Here is a 19,865-nt window from a genome sequence, read left to right as displayed (position 1 = left end):
GTGGAGGAATTTTCCGGTGGAAGTAGCCGCCGCGCTTGGGAATGAGACGGAGGTGAAATATTTTCGAGAGAGAGAATATGGGGTTCGCTGTTATACTTTTATCCCTATTTTACCCTTCCGAAAAAACTTTCTGTTAAATTTAACAGAGAGTTTTGGCTCTAACAAAATATCTGGACCATTCGATCGTGACTATATGGACGGTCCAAAATATTTTTGATCCATTCCAGAATTTGCCTTAAAGAAAAAAGAAAAGGTAACGTCCCGGCTGCAGTCTTCCGAAAATCCCAACGTATAAATTTTTTTCTTTTTTAGCTTAGTTTCGACGTACTTTCAACCGCTGATAATGGAAGAATATTTTTTCGGCCACGCGCTTTCAACTGCTATAATTTTAAGTACAATATGTATGTTCACAGAATAATATTTGTATGTTCACAGGATAATATATGTATGTTCACGGGATAATATGTGTATGTTTATAGAATAATATTTGTATGTCAATATGTGTATGTTCACAGGATAATATGTGTATGTTCACAGAAGGTGGTCCACAGTTTAACTATCGATTGTACTTCAATTGTACTTTGTTCGTTGACCACGCGTTTTCAACACCTTTTACGCGTTTTCATCTGGGACCACGCAGTTTCATCTGCAGAACATCAATTAAACTTGTTTATAGGATTGTTTTCATAGTATTACCGGATCTAATGAACTTATTTATATGATTAGTGTAAAAAGTTCGAGGATTTTCGGGGGACTATTAGCTGCTTCCTTAAAAAAAAATTCGAATTTATACAACGGTCAAAGAATTAATAAAAATTAAATATAAAATAATTTATAAATTGGAGTACCTTAAAATGGCATAGCTTTATAGTTAATGACGAGGTTCAAAGGAGAAAAGACTTATGGTGGATACCTAGACACCCAGAGATGAAGAAGGGTGTGCAAATGACGAGATACTTCGGGGAGTTGAAAGCAAGCATAGATTCGGAAATTTTTAAATAGATCAACTTTTCAAACTGCTGTTGAATCCATGGGTAGGCAAGAGACAACCTGGTGAACTGAAAGTAGCCAGAGAAAAAGAAAGCAAAAGCGATTCCCGTAGCAGTGGTGAGCAAAATGGAGCAGCCTAAATCGCGAAAACGGGATTGTAGGAGAGCAATACAACCGTCGTGCTGCTAGACGAAGCAGTGGAGTGCTGCACCTTAGATAGCTAGAGTCCAGTAGTCGAAAGCATCACTAGCTTACGCTCTGACCCGAGTAACATGGGACACGTGGAATCTCGTGTGAATCAGCAAGGATCACCTTGCAAAGCTAAATACTCCTGGGTGACTGATAGTGAAGCAGTACCGTGAGGGAAAGGTGAAAAGAACCCCTCAAGGGAGTGAAATAGAACATGAAACCGTGAGCTCCCAAGAAATGGGAGGAGAAAATGATTTTTGACCGCGTGCCTGTTGAAGAATGAGCCGGCGACTCATAGGCAGTGGCTTGATTAAGGGAACAACCCACCAGCATTTGAAGTCGATCCAATGTACTTTTGAAGTTGTGCTCATTAAACCCTCTTAGTGCGCACATTACATCCTAGTTTTGCTCCTAAATAGATATCAAACTAATTTTGATTCAGCTAGAACTATTCTACTCCCTCGAATTTATGAGAGAATATTAGAGGATCTAACTAATGCGCGTTTGAATAATTATTAATTTAGTAGAACAATTAATTTATTAGCATGCTACAATGCAACAGTATGACTTCAAATGGCGGTGATGTTTAATTGCGGAGTAAATAAAATAAAATTACTTACTTAATTTACTTTTCATATTTTATATCTCGTTTAGTAATATAATTTATGACTTAAATTAATTCACACAAAGAAATAAAATATTAAAAAATAAATCTCTATTTATAGATTCTACAAACATAATAATTATAAAATAAGTTACTTTATTTAAATTAACTTATCTCTTATTTTATTTTATTCTTCTTTTACTTTTTAGTTGACAACTTAAATATAACATAAGAATAATTATAATCATCCCCACACATCTATTCCCTACTTATCCACACATCCATTAAAGAAAAATTTTACTACGGTCCCCACTAATTATATGGTTTCCCTCTTTCAGTTGCCACACTCGTCCTGAGTTAACCTTCATAAGTATAAATACTAAAATATAAGAAATTAATACTTGCAAAATAATATATTAATACTTGCATGCTAACTTGATATAACCACCCATTTTCTAACTCACAATTGTCCCCGCGTTAACCTTCATCAAATAAAATAGTGGGCACCTCGCATGCCCTTCTCTAATCGTTCATGCATTAACATTTCTCTAACAAAAATAGTTGTTCACATAGATATAAATACTCTAGTGCATAGGTATAAATACTTGTAATACTTGATATTAATACTTGAGTGATGCTGTCATGGATCAGAATTTTTTTTCAAATTTTTGTCCGAAGTTATCACAGCCGTTAATTTTAAAAGGGTAAAATTGGAATGGCTTCATATAATATTTTTTCCGTTAATCTTTCTGTTAGAGCTCCGTCACTTTGCTCCCGTCTCTTCCTCTCGTTAATCACCCCTCCCTTGCGAATTCACATCTCTGAGATATCTCTCCCTCTCGTCGTCTCTTCCTCTCGTGGATCGCCCCTCTCCCTTGGGCGAATTCGCATCCTCTGAGACCTCCCCCTCCTGTCGGTCTCCCCCTCTCGTTTTCTCCGTATCTCCCGTCGGTCGCTCTTTCTCCCTTTGCTCCGTATTACCCATCTCTTGTTCTCTCCAATCGCTTTGTATCCTCTAGCCGGTCTCTCTCTCACGCACACAAGACCCTCTCATCAGAGGGAGGCCAAAGCAGGTAACTGATTCTTTCTCTGGGTTTGAAGAATCGGTTTCTGGTCTTCCATTACCATGTCAAGTTTTGTTTTACAAATTGGTTTTTCTTATTTAATTCTGAATTTAAGTTATGTCTCAATTGAGGTATCTAACAGTGTCAGGGGTTGTATCCTGACATCTTTGAAGCTTGTTAAGTTGTCCTTGTGTGCAAATTTTAGTCAGTTTTGGTGTTATTATGGTTAACTGTATATTTTCTCATGAATCCAATTTAAGCTTATTCGATTCAACTTCACATATTAGTTCTAAATTAATCCATCATAAGGATTTGTATTTGAATTTGTCTACTTGCAACATGGGTCTGGTTTATATTAAAATATGTTGCTAAGTTAGCTAGTTAAGTGCCATTGTCAGTCTGTTGTTGAAATGAAAGAAAGGTGATCTACTTGGGTGTTTCATAACCTGTTTGATTAGTAAGCACAATAAAAAAAATGACAGTCAAATCATATTTTACTTCTTTTTAGACCTCACTAAAATTTGGTAATGCTAAACCAACAGATCCGATATGCGTCTGCATTTCTTCGATCAAATAGTATTAATGGTGCTCCTGGTCTTACCTATTTTATTGAAATTTGAAAAAAATGCAGTCCCCAATTATGCACATAAAATAACTGGTAAATTATATTTTATCACCCTACCAAATTTGTATTAATCTTCTCAATTTCTTATAGGAAAATGATGCTGCTAGAAGCTATTTCGAAGTACTCAGTGAAATTGATAACTTTCATTCATAATCCAATATTTACAAAGGTTGCACTTTTATAGGCGATATTGCTCACAGAGAATTATTATTTAGATTTCTCAAATTAATTACGAGCGGCACCTAAGTTACGCGTTGGATGCCGTTGTGCCGAAGGCCGATATGCTTTTGCAATTGAATCATACATAATGAGCCAAGCCTGAGAAACTAGTTTTTCTGTAATTTTACCTTCTAATGAAATCAAATAACAGAGTTGCACAGATCAATGTTCTCTGGAAATCTTAGCCATAACTCAGAACAACAGAGTTGAATTACTATATTATAGACTATTAAGCCAAAACAATAATTCTTGAGTTTAGAGTACAAATTAGGATGGACATGCCAGTATTAGAAGAGAGACCTGGATTAATTTGTTCTCTTTTACTGTAGATGGCCTTGGTTAAATAATTTGCATGGATGTATTATTAAATCTGTCAAATATATTTGTAGAATCTAATATGGATTCTGATAACATGCAGAAGCAGCTTCAGAACAAAAAAATTGAGCAAGAGGCACATAAACTCTAGTTTCGCATAAGAAATGATGTCATTCAAGAACTCCAGGAGAAGGGGTTTGATGTTGAGTGAAACCAGTTTCTTTTGGTCATTGCTGTTTGGCCCCTGAACTCTCTTTTTCTTAGTTTTTTTGACGTGCTGTTTTGGTTCTGACTTGGAAAGAATTTAAGATCTGGATGGTTGTTTTGTAAATCTGCCAAGTGAGGTGGGCATTTGTAAAATAACTCTTAATTAAGCATGGTGCCTTTTCTCCTTTTCTTTTTAAAATGTGTTTTCAAAAGGTAACTCGGTGCACAAGATGTTTTGTGTGTGATAGACCGAAAAATGATGTTCCTATGAGTATATGTTTTGCTGTTATGATGCGCTTATCATAAAATAAAAAAGATGGTATTGGGTTGATACCAGTCTTGTAGGTAACTAGGTACCAATATGAGCAATTTAGACATAGAAATGTTATCCATTAGTAACAATTTACTTCTTGAATTTATTACTCATGAACAATTTAGATATAAATAATGCAATAAATTTATTTTCTGACATCGACCGTACATTGATCTCACCATGTCAGGCATGCTTTGGATTAAATACCTATGACTTTAGTGATGATGGTGGGTCAAGATTCAATGAAATGGAAAGTTTTAATTACAGATTTTACTGTTTGTCATTTTAGATAATTTCGTGCATCAAATTTGATGAAATTTGTAGCTTGTTTTAAGGCAAATTCAAAGGCCAATAAGTTTATAAACATGTATAAATTTGACATAACAATAAGTTTATTCTAATATTTCTATGCCTTATTTTATGGTGGTTTCAAAACCTAAAATATGACAAGTGCAATTTCTTTATTATTACAACTTTGAAGTTCATAATTTTTTTCAATGCTTACATTATGACCGTGAATTCAATGAATTTTAAATATTTTTCATTGCCATAAAGTAGTATTATAATTTTGATCTATTTATAAAATTTCAATGTTTACATTATGACCGTGAATTCATTGAATTTTAAATAATTTTTTATTGTCATATAGTAGTTTTGTAATTGTTCGATATGTTGCTATGGATTCCGATGATATTCTGTGAATGGTCAGTCAATTATGTAATTGTAATCAGTTCTTTTATATCGAAAAAAGAAGTTACAAGTTTAAAAGTTGAATGATCTATATTTAAGTTGTTTGTCTATTATAGCAGTTATTCTTTATATTTTAGTAGAGTGACTGACATAAAAAAAATTCTAAAATGATCTTATAAGTCTGTTATAACTGTATATTTTTTTGTAGAGAGTAGCAAAATCTGACGTAAGTTCTGTTAGGATGTTTGGTCTTCTACATTTGAGGTAATTTATTTATGCTTCTTTTTACGGTATTCAAATTTAGATTGACATATCGCGGATTAGTTGTACCAAGAAAAAGATTAGATGAGGTACTGTTTATTCCTTATAACACCAAAAAAGAAAAATACAAAGAGATGTGCGCATTGGAAAACATAACAACAAAATTACAAACTTTACATATTATGCCTAGCTCAAGTCTAGCACCCCAGCGCAAATTAGAGACCTCAGTAACATATCTGGAACTGGTACTGTGATTCTTTTCAATGGTACTGAAAAAACCGATATCAAGAGAGATTTAAATTCTGATTAAATTTGTCGAGGTCTCAATTTAATAACCAAGCCAAAAGAACCAAAGAAACAAGCAGAACTACTGCTCAATTTGTATACAGCTAGATGGACCAAAATTTTGGTTCTGCGCTCATAGTGACAGGACCGAAATTATAGATTAAAAGAGACCATGTTCCTAATTTCATCAAACTTTCAAGCAAAAATAAGGAACCAACTGATAGAATTGCCAGGAACTCTAGGGACAATTTATGATACTAACCAACATGAGTTCAGGTTGAGACATGGTGCAGGCTGTACAGTCAACCTGAGGATTTCATGCTGGCTCTTTCATATCCCACCTTTGTAGCTCTAAAGAGGGTTGACCTTCCTTTCTGCTTCACACTATGAAAACCCATTTGTAAAGAGTAAAGGACTAAGTTGCAAATCTCGAAATCAAAGAGTAAAGGACTAACCTGTCCCAAGAACAGGGTCGAGCAGCAGAACACACCTCTCGGAATCATAGTGTCATTTGTAAAGGTTGTTACTAAAAAAGAAAGTAATAAGATCAGTTCTCGATTTCACCCAAACTGTTTTTCTGTTTCATTCCTTTTTTTCCTCCTTTTTAAAGCTTGTTTCCCTCTATGTTGATCAAATGGATGTATTCAAGTGTTATATCTTTTGTAATTAAATTTCTACGCGAGAGTACTGTTCAAAAAGTAATTCCCTGATCCATAATTGCAGTTATTGATTCCTAATGTCACCCTTTTTGCAAATTGTGAAAATGGAGGTGCTCTTCTGCCCATTTACTCATTATTGCTGGTCATAAGAAGAATATTTATGGGACAAAATTATATAATATTTCATATAACAAGAGCTATAAATCAATGAACCAACTGTAACATTTACCAGCAAAAGTCATCACTATACAATTCAAAGTACCTGCATGGCTTTTTCTTGCCTTTCAGCATCTCCTCTTACACAATAAGCCACCCCCACTGTTTCAAGAAAACAAAAAAAAAACTTAATTGAACATTACTCGGGCCATAATTGAATTTTTTTAAGGATTCTTCAAGGTTTAAGTCTTATTGAACGAATAATATCTAAGTCAGGGCTTAATTGAACATTACTGCATATTAAATGAAAATATATGTATGTAAATATAAAAAAAGATTACACAAAGTGCTCCTTCTGTGGCCTCTAATGCACAGGTTCGAGCTGGTTTGTCGAGTGTGCCTCTATGATCGAAGCAGGCTAACAAAATATATAGAAAAAAATATTAAAAAAGTTATGCTAATACCTTAAAATGCCTGAGGTGGTGTTTGAAGTCTTCTTGATATCTCTATGTATGCAAGTTGAATAAAGGTAATTTGAAGTAACCTCTAGTTGAGGAGCATGACTATTTGCTGAAACAAAATAATTATAAAAAAAATTAAGATGGCACAGATGGAAACAAATGAAACATGATAGTGGTATGAACTAGCCAATTTCATTACCAAAAAAAAAAAGGAGTAAATGCAAATGCCAAGAAGAAGTATCTAGAAACTAATGAATTGCCTTCTTAAGCAGATGGTATCTAGCAAACCTACAACTACACCTTCGAAAGGCCAAATTGGTTGAGTTTGCTAACCAACACCAATTCAATCCCGTAAGGAATTTCACATACCTAGTAATGATAGGGAACTGAAAAGGATTTGTAAATTACACAAATAAGTTTATAAGATTTGCAAATTACTTTTTCATAATTTCACTAACAATGAACAAACTTGTGTACAGTAACACCATCAATTTTTAAATTATTCTGGTGAAAATTGTATACTCCAAAGTTGATTAGCACATTAATTAGGGCCAGAATCTCCTTCATTCCTTAAAGTATTTTACACTAGGATTAGTTTTGCAAAATGAAAGATGATTAGCACATTAATTCCTCAGTGAGTCCGATAAAAAAAAGTAAAATAAAAAAAGAAGAAGGAAGCCAGTTCAGGTGTTAAATATCAATACAAATGAACACTAAGGAACCCAATTTCAGCAAGATTGAATCCTCTTTATCTCTCTTGAAAGGCCTGTGATTATCATCTAAACTTTATTAGTGGAACTTATAATTTATGTTACGTACATTAAAGATAAAAACAAGCAAAAACGAGAGAATTGTACTTACAGGTGTGATCTCACTATCTCACGTTGAGAATTTTGTAGTCCTTAGACTCTGAGTTGGTCTGATTGCGTCTTAAGGCCGGACCGGGAGGGGGAGAGAGAGGAAATAAATGAAAAGAGAAGGCAGGCGGAGGGAGAATGGGGGCAAAGCAGAGCGATGGGGAAGCGATAAAATTGATCGGGTCTGATAACCGCCTGACTTGGCGGGATTATGAGTGAATATCGAAATTAGAGAGAGGGATCACGCGGGATAATGAGCGAATATCCAAATTAGAGAGAGGGATCCCGACTTAGAAGAGTCTGAAGGGTGGGACCCACCGTCAGTGTATGTATATTCGTTGAATTAAAGATGAGGAGGTTTACTTTTTAAGAGCAGTGTTCTAAATAGCTAGCTATAGCTTTTTCGGATCATAAAAGCTATGGCGCTATGCGCGATATATAACTATATAACTAGCTATTGGCGTTATAGCTAGCTACTTAGTGTAATCGCTTATTTTTTTTTAACCGTCCTACTATACCACTAAAATCGCTATTTAAATCATTGGTTAAGAGTTATCTGATGCGGCCCAAAACTGTACAACACAAGGCAATTTTGTACCTGATCAATTTGTCTTTGACATTTTTTATATAAAAAAAGTGCCTACAAAATTACATAATATTATCGTAAAAATCTAGATCATTCATAAAAGTATAATCGGAACCCATATAAAATTCATGAGTTATGTGTCTACGTGCAAAAAATTAAAATTTTGAACAAATTTTTTATAGAATCAAATGGTAAAAAAACGTTAAGAAAAATGAATGCTTGAAAAATAATTTATAAACCTTCTAATTTTGACTGCTTTATTTTATACAAATCTAAATACCCAAAGAAATGTTAGTTGCAAGCGCACAACCTATCATTGTAGTACTTTGGGTGTCAAACCACAGAGAGTATGGTAAATACTTAGTTTAAACTTTAATAAATAGTTGACTTCATAGGAATAAATACTTCAATGCATATGTATAAATACTTTCAATACTTAAATATTAATATTTTCAGTGTCATATGTAAAAAAAATACTTAGAAGATAATATATTAACACTTAAAAAAAAGATATTAATACTTTGATGTGTAACTTGTTATGATTATCCATTTTCAAGTTCCCCAATTATTTTCGTGTCAACTTTTCTGTAACAAAAATAGTTGACCTCATATGTATAAATACTTTCAATACTTAGATATTAATACTTTCAGTGTTATATGTTAAAAAATACTTGCAAGTATAGATATAAATATTTGTGCGATGACGAGTCTAAAAATACGTCATCATGGATTTCATTTGAAAGATAAAATTGCGTAGGTATTAATAGTTTAGGAAAAAAAATTGTGGAGATTTTGCAGTCCCTACAAGAAGTTATTTTTCTGCATTTAATTTTCGATGGTCCCCTGCGGGTACTGTTATTCTCGTTTGATCGTCCATTTTTTCTGTTTATTCCTATTTATTTTCATTTATTTCAGTGATTATTTATTTTTACATTGTTTTTTTTCTTTTGTAACTGTGTGATAATAAGTTTCATAAACATGTATTGCAATTTTATTTGTGCTTGGCTATACATTCAATTTTTTTATATATGTTTTTTCTTTTTACTTATTTTGCCGACATTTTTAATTTTACTCCATTAAAAAATTATTTTAATAATAATAACCAAAGTTTAGTAATAATTTTAAAAATACCCCACCCGTGAAATTTTTCCACAGGTTGGAATTTTAATTCCAATTTTTTTTTTATAAAACAAAAATTTGTTTTTATTTTTTATTTTTTGTATTGAAATATTAGAAATGTTGGATATATTTCTTTGAAAATAGATGGAATACAATATAATTTGATTTATTAGAAAGACTGTAACAAATAACCCGGATCAATATTTTTCAAGCCGAATTTTTCGCGGCTGTAAAAAAAATTAATATATTTCTTTATGTGTTATTGGAAAAAAATAAAAATGCTTAGATTCTGAGTTATTGATCCCAGTTCAAAAGTCACTTCTATGTAATCTAGAAAATATTGTGATCCTTTTAGGACATTTAATTTATAAAAAGTTGTATATATTTTGAGAATTCTTTTTGAATAATAATTATTAAATAACTTAAAGTTTTTGTTTTTTTTTAAATAGATACAACTTTTCATAAATTAAATGTCCCAGAAGGATCACAATATTTTCTAGATTACATAGAAGTGACTTTTGAACCGGGATCAATAACTCGGAATCTAAGCATTTTTTTTTCCAATAACACATAAAGAAATATATTAATTTTTCTTACAGCCGCGAAAAATTCGGCCTGAAAAATATTGATCCGGGTTATTTGTTACAGTCTTTCTAATAAATCAAATTATATTGTATTCCATCTATTTTCAAAGAAATATATCCAACATTTCTAATATTTCAATACAAAAAATAAAAAATAAAAACAAAATTTTGTTTTATAAAAAAAAATGGAATTAAAATTCCAACCCGTGGAAAAATTCCACGGGTGGGGTATTTTTAAAATTATTACTAAACTTTGGTTATTATTATTAAAATAATTTTTTAATTGGATAAAAATAAAAATGTCGGCTTATTTTGAATTAATTGATTAATTCCTCTATTATATATATACCATATATTTTTCTTACTTACTGATGTAATTTTTTCAATCAGTACACCATGTTCATATATTAAATTAAGTTGTTATTACAAACTAACTTTAGTGCTTTTATGTTGGAATGTTTCATGTCTTTCAAATAATATATTGTTAGTGTTTGAAAATGCTTAATTCTCGAATTATTTTTTTAATTAAATAAATGTGTTACTTACACATGTAAAGTGCGTGTGTATTGTTAAGCGTAGTTTCATATTATAATAATAGAAACTAAGTTAAATTAAGTTTATTTGATAAGTTTGATGAGTTAAATAATTTTTTTTAATAATTATGAATATATACACATAATTTTAATGAAAATACAATATTGTTCGCATAATTCTGATTAATAGGCCGCATATCGATTAATTGCTTGACAGTATCCCGTTCGTTCGACAAGCGCATACCGTTATTTACAATACTGATATACACAATTTTTTATTGATATGTAAATAGATCATATCTATTTATAGAAAAATTTGAACCCTTTGAATATTCCAAGTTTGGGTCCTAATATTTTATTTATTTTTAATATATACAGATTATTTTTTTTAAATATATGAAAAATATTTTTGTTTCTTTTGGAGCCCCATAAATCTTGGGACCCGGAGCGGTCGCCCTGGCTGCCCAACACCAGGGCCGGCCCTGCATCCAATCTAACCACAATAAACAAAAACCTGAGAAATGTAGTCATTCTGGCAAACCTTCTCAATTCTCACTAATCTAACCCCGAAAAAGATCAAAATTACAACAAGATAATTTGGATGATGTTTTATTAAATCATAATAATTTTTTTTATGGAACTCTAAATATTTCTCTTGAAAAATGTATTTTTTTTTTTACCAAAATGAAAAAAAAAATATTTCAGAAATTAATTCTAGAACATGGGCAACATGCTTTTGCTAGTATTACATTGATGAAGAGAGGAATGACCAAATTAATGAAGAAAAAAAAACATATTAAGAATAACAAAGATTAAACATAGCAATTTTTTCTTTATTTACTAGCAAAAAATTGCACAAAACAATAATGGTATTTTGATCAACTGAAAAAAGAGGAACGAATTTATATTCCATATCAGGATTGACACAAAAATCAGCCATATCCCTGTGTATATGCGCCTTTTTTTATTTTTAATATGTACTTCTTTCGTGGCACTAACATAAAGTTCATTTTAATTCAGTTGAGTATAATTTAGTATTGCTAATCTTCATTAACAATGAGTTGGCTCCTTATTTTGAGATCAGAAGCAGACTATTTTGTAAATCATAAATCATTCAATCTAAATATCGCTAGTCATTTGCAGCCAGGTTTCAATAGGTACAGATATCTTGAGATTCTAAGCAAACATCATATACACAGGTTAAACTTTCTCATCATATATGCAGTTAAGCCCCCTAAAATCTACAACCATGAAAGTAATCATTTTTCTAAAGACAGCGATATACACAGCCAGAAAAAAAAGGAAGGAATTAAATCTCCTTGGTAAGGCTGATGCCATAACAAGAGGCGAGTTTGGGGATGATGCCATCATGCATAGACTTGTTGATAATCTCATATTTCTTGTGGTCAATTGTCAGTGCTTCTTTGTCACTGCTCAGCTTCTCCTCCATCTCCAGTATGCCTGCAATTCCAAATATCATTTCTTAATCCTTAGACTATAAAATATTATTCTATGAAGTAAATTTACAAGTCATCCCTGTAGTGTTACTGTTTTTCCACTTTGGTCCCTTGTTTCTTTTTAATGTTCCCTTTCCGTCTAATTAACATTCAAATTTCCATCATCTTGATCCCTACCAGCTTACTAAGTCAAATCAATCGACAAAAGTCAAAACATAGGAAAATAAATAAAATAATAAAACATAAAAGCATGATGATTCAGAGGAGTCCATACATATATTAAAATACAATATTGGTTTTACCAAACTAGCCTACATAGTCATGTGGAGGCCATACATTCTCTATGGATACAAATCATGGCTCTCAGAGCCCATTAGAATTAAGCATTATAATGGAAATAGAAGGAGCTGCCTTTTTAACTTTATTCAGGTAAGCACTAGAATTAACAGGAAAAAGAAAGGAAATGAAGATGGGGTTAAATGTGCAAAGTTAACCTAACAACTATGCTAAGTGTACTCCTGAAATAGGATCTCCCATGTAGAGAATTGCCAAGTATTTTCAATAATTTTTGTTTGTTTTCAAAATTGATGGTTTTTTTAATGTTCTGATAAATCGATTTTGATGTGCATCCTAGACCAACCTGAAGATGTGTAGTGTAAACAGTGAGAGGTAGCATAAGTGTTCTACTTTCTTACATACATCCTACACCAACCTGGTTTGGGCTAACCAGATGGGTCCACTATGTCAGGATCTCAGAATTGACAGTGACAGGTCATATATCAGATTTCTATATCCTAGACAGGTCAGGTTGAGAGGACCAACTCTTAAACTACTCATGCAACAAATTGCAACCCCTATCTCTAATGTGGAGCATCCATCAACTGCCAGAGCAAACATAGAATCATGTCATAGGAGCATTATTGTGTACCTGGATCAATTAAATCTAGTGCTTTTTGAAGGCACTCAGAAATTGGGCTCGGTTTCTTCTTCAAAAGATTCTCTATCAGATGATTCGTCTTTACTAAAGTACTCCTCAATTCATCTTCTGACGTGTAATACTTGTTGCAAAATGATGAAAAATTACACTGATGCCCTTGTCTTATTTCTTAGCTAAACAACAAACCATATTAAAATGAGAAAACAAGCACAAAGAAATTATTAAATCGGAAGGTACGATCAACACATGTAACAGGTCTGCACCTGTATCCCACCATCAAAATCTCCTGACCTCAGTAATATGCAGTACAAAGTGTAAGCATTATAAAATTAAGAATAGATGCTTTGATTTATATACATTAAATTGAAATTTAGCTACCACAAAACTGTTACCAGTCTTCACTGTTACACAGGAACATGTACCAGAAGTTCAGAACCAGACACCATTATCCAATCCTTTGCGGATTAACCCTCAGCTGTGCAATAAAGCTTCAATTTATCCTGAATTTTACAATTGTCTTAAATAGGTGTCAGCCCATTTTGCTCTCAATTTATCTCAGCTGTTCAACATAAAACAAAAACAGCATAAACAAAAACAATAGACCTTGAGCTCTAGGAAATAACTAACAATTTTTAAGGCTACAACGGTAAAATAGTGAGCACCTGTGTACTCGCAACATTCCATCTATAACTGCAAACTTACCTACAAATTAAATAGCAACACAGTAGCACTCCTACAATGATCATATTTTAGCTGTAATGGAGGATAACAGTGATGAAATAAGAGAATCTGCTTGGCATTTATGGCGGGTTCAATCAAGAACTGGGGTTATCCTTAGTATGACGCCTTCAGCATCCGCCTCAGGCATGGAGATCGACGACAAACAGTGAGCTCTCTCCGTTTGGGAGTAAGAGGTTCACAAAGTGTACGAAGCGCCTGGAATTCTCTCCAGGGCTGCTTTGGAAAGGCCAAACCTCCACAGTTTATTGGCGACCCGAAATACTCCCACTTGACTCCCTCCTCTCCAGAGCGTCCCACTATCAAGTAAATATATAAAAGGAGAAGAAAAAATTTGGGTATATATGAATTAACAATTTGGTTTGCATAATAGAATGGTTACTTGAATTAAAATCTACTTTGCAAAAAATGTAAGAAGCAAAAGAAGTACAAACCTGATTTGGCCTCCCTCTAATGAGAACGAAGGAGTAGGAGATACAAAGCGACTGGAGAGAACGAAGGAGTGGGAGATACGGAGCAAAGGGAGAAATGAAGACCGACGAGAAGGGAAGATACGGAGCAAAGGAGGGGGCGACCGACAGTACGGAGAGATACGGAGCAGCAATAGAGCGAGCTCCAATGGGGATTTCGCTTCTTCGAGAAGTCGGCAGCGGCGAAATATATTCGAGAAAGAGGAAAAGAGAATAAGATCGCTATTATATTTTTATGACTATTTTACCCTTCCGAAAAATATTTCCGTCAAACTTAACGTAGAGTTTTCAAACTTACAAAATATCTGAACCGTTCGATCTTGACTACATGGACGGTCCAAATTTTTTTTGATCCATTCCAGAATTTGCCTTAATACTTTCATATGTCAGTCCGTGCCATGTGTAAAAAGAACTCACAAGTATAGGTATAAATATTTGCATGACGAGGTATAAATACTTGTGTAACAGCGGCTCAAAAGTATGCATCATGGATTTCATTTGAAAGAGAAAATTGCATAGAAGATGTGTGTGATTTTAGATTCACAAAAATCCTCATATTATCATAAATATAGACGAGATTGAATAAAAAAAATCACCTCTAAATATGTGTATGATACCACATGTGATTTGAGAATTGGTCCATTGAATATGATCACATTTGATCGATGTCTGCTAGTGCCATGACAAGGAAAATAACACGGACCATTTTTTTATTTTTAGGGTAAAAAATACGGACCAATTCTGACCTGGCAGATTTGACTTGCTTTGTTTTAATCTGCCCGTCTCACTGTCGGAAGAGGGGGGCGTCCGACGCCCATCGGACCACTTTTGTGTTTGATGGGTTCTCTTACCGTCGGATCTGCTTTAGGATTCGCGTCCGCAATTTCACGTCTGCTTTAAAATCCGTACATACGAATCCTAAAACAGATCTGATTTAAGATCCGTACAACCCGTGATATGCATAGTACCATAGACCCACTCTTTACTTATTTAGAAATGTTTGCGGAACCTCTCAAGGATATATTACAAATTACAGGCTTCTGATGTAATTATGTTACTTGAGAACTAAAATCTAATTCAAGGCTACACAATTATGAAGCGTCGAACTTCAACTTATGCAGTGAAGACAAAGCACTTTGTCAGTTCAAAGCTTCAAATTTGAGTATTGCCAGCGGACACCGTGCATCTGATTTTTTGATTGATTTATGTTATGAGATGGAGATGAAACAGTAGCACAGCTAGTTAGAAGAAAAATCTCTAGGACCGTAGTTATTCAAGTTGAGAGTTCGAGTCATGTTCATGATTTTGAAAAATAAAATAAGAGACTATGTTCTGATTTTTTTTTTAATTTCTATTAACAAAAAATTCAGTAATTTCTCTCCTGCTACGTAAATACAACATTGACAAAAAAAATGATGATTGACGCAAACACACATTCTCTTACAATACGATACTGGCGCAGTGCCTCGTGAGTTTGTGTATCTAAAGAATTTTGTCATCAACTTTCGTTAAATAAGTTTATTTTTGATGTTTTCAAATCTAAGAAAACTTTTAAATTTGTTCCTGATCTTATAACATAATGGACTAATGGAGTGAATTGATTTTGGTCCGACGCCTTATTACCTAATTCGATCTGGTCCGAGAAGTCGCCCGACCCCACCTGGCTTAAAAGACCTCCAAATTAGGATTCGGCTCATTCAACTGGTTTTTTTTATTAATAGGAATTAAAAAAAAAGTAAACTAAAAAATAGGAAGTAAAAGGGCGAACGTAATAGGAATTTTTTTTATAAACCATAATTAGAATTTTTTTTTTTTATAAAACCAATATGATTACTTTTTTTTTTTTTTACAAAAATTATAAGAACCAAAATGTTATTTCGGTCCCGAATTTTTTTTTTTAGACCGAAATGGCAATTCGGTTCCAGGTATTTTTATAATTTTTATGAAAATGACTGAGACCGAAATGACAATTCGGTAAAAAAAAAAAAAGACCAAAATGACATTTCAATTTTTATAAATTTCATAAAAATCTTTTTTCTAATTATGGTTTATAAAAAAAAATCTTCGTGCATCCGATTTTTTTCCTTCCTGGACAAGACGTTTTTGACGTGTTCCAAAATATTCAGATACTAATCCGATTTTTTTCCTCTCTGGACAAGACGTCTGTGACGTGTTCCAAAATATTCATATACTAATCCGATTTTGTTTTATTTCTGTTAATAAATAATTCGGCATTCAATATCTAATCCTACAAAATTTAATTGTTTAGCTGAAATTTTCAAAATCTCTCTAATTTAATGCCGATAGACGAGCAAGTGTTTTACATTTATTAACTAGCGATGACTATTTTTACTATATATAATATATTATATTTTATTATTTATTTTAGTTTTGAAGTATGACAGTTCTTGTTTCTTGTAAGAGTGAGATTAATGTTGTAAAAAATGTTCATTTAGACCGATTAATCAGTCGATTAGTTGTTAGCAGTAACCAAACTGTCACAGATTTTTTTGATTAATTGACTGATTATTTCTGATTATAGCCGATTACTGTTATTTACAACACTGAGTGAGACTACAGTATATTACGGACGGATCCATATTATGGTTCATAATTTGAGAAACTTTTTTTTAGACAAGATAGAAAATCAGTACTTTTGGATGGTTCATAATTTTCAGATCAATTGATGTTCGATCTATCTAAAAAACAACACAAAAATTCTAAAAATCACAATTTGATCTCCAAGTACATTTTTATATCACATGGGAGATTATGTTTAACGGTTTGAATAAAATATTTAAATAAATATATGAATTCATAGTATAAACCGATTTATAGTATGTATATTCTATTTAGATAATATTAGAGTAAGCTCTAATATAGAAAAATTATTAAACGTGGTATAGTGATATATAATTTTGTGTTTTGAGATTTCTTTGTTAGATATTAATCGCTTGCAAATCAAAAGATATATCAATATTAAGCAAAAATTACGCTAAATTATTAAATATCCGCTCTTTAATTTTTTTTGTAAAGTTAGATAGCACCATTAACATTTGTATTAAAGAAGAAAAGTTAACTACATGAATATAGGGGTGTTCATCGGTTCGGTTCGGTTGAAACTGAAGAAAAATAGCTAAACTAAAGTTTTATTCGGTTTTCAAAATTAGAACCGAACCAACCGAACCAAAATAAATTTCGGTTTATTCGGTTAAACCGAAATAACCAAAATCAAAGATGAAGATAGAGAAATAACCAAAGGGATAGAAGATTGATAGGGAGAAATAATCGAAATAATCAAGAGGGAAACGAAAAAAGAGGAGAAATTAAATTGAGAGCCCAAATACAAGAAATGAAATCTGGGGTCCTGAAATTCCAAATCCAACCATTTAAGTTTTTTCATACACGAATCTCAAAGCAAACATAATTTTATGCACAAATCACGAAATATATAGATGGTTGGATTGAGAATGTCAGGGTCCCTGAAATCCCCATGAATTCCAGCAGATTTGAACTCCAGATCCAAAGGGTGATAGAGAAAAGAAAAATACAAAAAGAAAGAAAGAAATCAATTTAAAAAAAAAAGCAAGGAAGAAAGAAAAAAAGAAGAAGGAAGAAAGTCAAAAAGAGAAAAGAGGAAGTGGGGTTTGGTGGGACCCAGCTGGGGAGTGAAAAAGTAAAATTTGAAAAAGTTCTAGAGTTGTTGTACTCAAAGATCGAGAGTTCGATTCCCCCTCACGACTTTGCAACTTCTGCGAAGATTTAAAAAAAAAAACAGAAAGTGGGAGTGTGAAATTCAAGTCAGCGCCCCTCTATTCGTGAAACCTGACTTCATTTATTGAGAGATTTGGTTGTTCAGTTAAGCCGAATTTTAAATTTTACAAATTGAACCAAATCAAATAAATCAAATTAAATTAAATGAAACCGAACCGATCCATTTAAACCGAACCATTTAAATCGAACTTTCTTAGTTCGGTTTAAAATCAAATAAACCGAACCATTTGAACACCCCTACATGAATATTCACTCTATGTTATAGTCAATATCTACTATTATATATCTTTTATTTAAGAATAATGTTTGGATCCTTCGAACTCTCATCTCCGTCCTAGCTTCCCAACTAGTTTAACTATCTCTAACAATTTTTAATCGTGCATCAAATCTATAAACCTCTACTCTCTCATCTTCATTCTATCGTCTCTCCTCCACTGTTGCCTCCTCTCCACACTCCTCTTCGTCTCCGTCCTCATCTCCACTAGGCCGCCAACGCCGTGGTGGAGTAAGATCCGATATCTAGAGGGAGATGCGACGAGAAAGATTGGAGGATATGAGACAGAAGCTAGATACTTGATCTATAGGGAGATCCGACTTTGCCCCTTCGCTATAAGTTTCTTAACACAAGTAGACAAAGGTTTAAAGGCTTCATACAAATACTTTAAAGAGGTGTAGACATAAGTTTAAAGAATTGACACAAGTACTTTAAAGAGTTGTTTAATTGATAAACACACTCTAAAATGCCTACGAAAGTTTATTGTAATTTGTTTTTGATAAGTTACATGTAAGGTTTAAAGACTTGATATGATTACTTTTAAATGGTTGTAGACATATTTAAAGGCTTGCAGAGCAAACAAATAATAAGTAAAGAATTGTAAACAAAAATTTAAAGGCTTAATATGAGTACTTTAAAGGGTTGTAAATATATGTTTAATGGCTTGTGAAACAAAAAAATAATAATAATAAGTTAATGGCTTTAGATAGAGATTTAAAGGTTTGATATGAATTTCTTAATGAGTCATAGACAAAGATTAAAAGACTTGAGAATTTAAAGTGCTCATAAACTTTTACTATAAAAAAAAAGATCGACACAAAAATAATTTAAAAGTATTTATTCATATATTTCATTTGAAAATAAAAATTGAGTACAAAACATTCATATATTTAGATTTGAAAATTTTGTTACCCTCGAAAAAATGGACGAGAATAATTAAAAGAAAAAAAGTGGATGAAATTGATCTTTTTTTTTTACTTGAAATTAAAAGTAGTTCTAACTACCTAGATTTCACGATTTAAAAATTTATAGACAAAAGTTTAAAGAATTGCGAGTAACACTTTAAAAAGTTGTGAACAAAACTTTAAAGGCTTGAACATGTAGCACTGGAGGCTTGAACATGTAGCTTGAACATCCACCTCTTAATTTATAAATTTTTACTATAAGAGATTACGTGACTACTGTTATTTTGGTGGTCAAAACAACGTTTCTTACTTTCTATTTTCTAAGACTGTTTTTCATCTTGTTTCTATGTGGACACCTTGCTGTCGTCGTCAGTATTTATAGTTCATAATATCATATAATTCTTGTATTGGCATTTGGCTGTAAGAAGAAGCATAGCCGTACAGGGATAAAGATATTAACAGAACTGGTTTCATTTCATATGCCTTTTCTTATTTTCTAGTGCACCGCTGCGTGAAGTCAAACAACCCCCGTCGATATTTTTTTACCTGTTAGAGGGAACGTTCGGATCTGCCTCAGAGAATCCGAACTAAGA

General features: G+C 32.5%; 2 long non-coding RNA genes across 3 annotated transcripts; one reads left to right on the top strand and one right to left on the bottom strand.

The window, feature by feature from the left end:
* The first annotated feature begins 3,601 nt into the window (after positions 1-3,601).
* LOC144565030 (uncharacterized) lies at positions 3,602-4,380 on the top strand. Its single transcript, XR_013514819.1, has 2 exons — positions 3,602-3,641; positions 4,110-4,380. It is a non-coding gene; the product is annotated as an uncharacterized LOC144565030 (long non-coding RNA).
* Positions 4,381-11,844: 7,464 nt separating this feature from the next.
* Positions 11,845-14,488, bottom strand: LOC144551694 (uncharacterized). Of its 2 annotated transcripts, XR_013510859.1 has the most exons (4): positions 14,284-14,488; positions 13,814-14,148; positions 13,103-13,670; positions 11,845-12,178 (listed from the first exon to the last, which is right to left on the bottom strand). It is a non-coding gene; the product is annotated as an uncharacterized LOC144551694 (long non-coding RNA). The 2 variants fall into 2 exon arrangements; XR_013510858.1 differs by having other exon boundaries at positions 13,103-14,148.
* Between the last annotated feature and the right edge of the window lie 5,377 nt (positions 14,489-19,865).

Source organism: Carex rostrata, chromosome 1 (assembly GCF_964058835.1).
Source record: "Carex rostrata chromosome 1, lpCarRost1.2, whole genome shotgun sequence".
NCBI lineage: Eukaryota > Viridiplantae > Streptophyta > Magnoliopsida > Poales > Cyperaceae > Carex > Carex rostrata.
The sequence above is the reverse complement of the archived record's forward strand: the minus strand, read 5'-3'. Positions and strand labels throughout refer to the sequence as shown.